The sequence below is a fragment of the Echinops telfairi genome, unplaced genomic scaffold (assembly GCF_000313985.2).
Source record: "Echinops telfairi isolate 266 unplaced genomic scaffold, ASM31398v2 ScPeMD7_7405;HRSCAF=8443, whole genome shotgun sequence".
Lineage (NCBI taxonomy): Eukaryota > Metazoa > Chordata > Mammalia > Afrosoricida > Tenrecidae > Echinops > Echinops telfairi.
In genome coordinates this window covers 1,341,392-1,343,709 of record NW_022111305.1, presented here as the reverse complement: position 1 = coordinate 1,343,709, position 2,318 = coordinate 1,341,392, and positions in this window count along the sequence as shown.

Here is a 2,318-nt window from a genome sequence, read left to right as displayed (position 1 = left end):
CAGACTACAGAACAATAGATCCACTATGATCCCATTTTTGCTTTAGCAAATTATTGATAATTTTCTCTTTCAATTATCTAGTTTTTGATGTGTTCTTTAATAAGCAAACATATTTTTGAAATTAGAAAAAATATCATTTAAACACAGATGATAGGAGATCTCACTAAACTGACCAAGTCAACTTCTTTCTTAAAATGTTAATATTGCTCCTTGAAGGTAGGGTAGCACTGATCAATGGGACTGTTCTGCAGATCTTCAGATAATTTAACCTCTCAGATAATTTAATCTCTTTAAACTATATTGTGATAGAGAAGAGAATGAGTTAATGGCTCTGAGCCAAAACTAATCACAACTAACAAGAACACATCCACCAAGTCAATGGCTGCGTACTATGTTCCAGGGGCCTTACAATCTGCCCTATCAAAACAGAGAGCACAATGGCACAGCAATTTCAATTTATGTTTCTACTTATTTGAGTAATATGAAGTCAATTTCCAGAATTTATTCCATTTCAGCAGGAGCTAGCCTGGTGAATTAAATGACTACTACCCCTGCATTGTAAGATCTGTAAGGATGACATTCAACCACATGTCCTCTGAGGTTCTGTCCTGGCCAACAAGTCCACGACCTGACCAGCACATTCTTCTCTAGCTGGCTCTTCCCATTTCACATTAGAGTAGTGGGTCTCAAACCTTAATGTGCCTGGGTCACCATGCCCCTTCTGTATGTGGGATTCAAGTCTGGAGTGGGGCCCCAAATTGTGCATTTATTATAAATTCCCCAGTAAGGCTGATGCTATTGGCCAGGGCACATATTTGGAGAACTGTGATATAGTCATACCTATAGCCTGGTGTTCATTTCACACAATATCATTTACAACTTGGTGCTTCCACCCTCCCAGGTCCTCTGCTTGGAGTCTTCCTCCATCGCCTTTACTAACTCCTGTTCATCCTCAAGACTCAAGCCCAGATGTCTCTCCGGAAAGTTTCCTTCTGGAAACTTTCAGATTGGGCTAGTTCACCTCACAGAACTCCCAAGAGACTCAGGACCTGGTAGCATCAGGCGGGGCAGAGTTTCAGTAGCTAGCCCCTACCCCAGTGTACCACTGTGGCCAACAGTGTGTGGGGGAGAGCTTAAGTGGAATACCCACATATAACCATAGGAAGGGGATGGAAACATCTTGGGCTTGGCTTACAGGTTTATGCCCGAGCTGGTTTGCTTTGTAGGTGCAAGCCAAAAATGATGGTGGCTACAATAAAACTACTCAGGAGCCATCTTTTAAAATGTGGAATTGGCCAAAGAATCAAAACTAAAACCAAATGCTTGCCTGCAAAGTCCATGAAAATACCCTTTGGTCATTTCCAAGTCCTAGAATACACATGAGACTAGCATTCTTAGTTTTAGTAGCCAGCCCCACATTGCTTTGTTGGCCCATGGGGTCAAAACTAACACAGTAACAAAGAGCAGGCGGAAGCCTCTGAAACGTCCCTACCCAGCTGAAACAGTAACCATTACAGCTTAGAGATGGTGGTGCTGCATATCAACCTGTGCATCTCAAAGATGCAGTGCGGAGCGGGGATCCAGGACCCATCTGTGGGGAATTGGACATCCCCTTGCTGAAGGGCCGCGGGGAGGAGACAAGCCAGTCAGGGTGCAGTGTAGCAATGATGAAACATACAATTTTCCTCTAGTTCTTGAATGCTTCCTTCCCCGCACTATCATGATCCCAAAACAAATCCAGGGCAACGGAGGATGTACACTAGTACAGATAGGAACTGGAAACACAGGGAATCTAGGTCAGGACCAGTGGTGAGAGTGGCGATACTGGGAAGGTAGAGGGAAGGTGAGGGAGCGGCGGAGAACAGATGACAAGGATCTACATATAACCTCCTCCCTGGGGGATGGGCAGCGGAAGTGGGTGAAGGGCGACATCTGACGGTGTAAGATATGACAAAATAATAATTTATAATTTATCAAGGGTTCATGGGGCAGGGAGGAATGGGGAGGGCGGGGAAAATGAGCTGATACCAAGGGCTCAAGTAGAAAGGAAATTTTTTGAGACTGATGAGGGAAACAAATGTACAGACGTGCTTGACACGATGGATGAATGGATTGTGGTAAGAGTTGTACGAGCCCCTAATAAAGTGATTGGAAAAAAAAAGTCCTTGGGAGCAGTCTTTTAAAATGGAGAAGGGGTACATCTTTCCAAAGGTCAAGGAAGCAATGAACGTGGGCATGGACTTTGCAGAGAAGGGACCTGAGGGGAAGATATGCACCAACTCATGGACAATGGCAGGCAGTTTGCTTCTCAGAGCCTG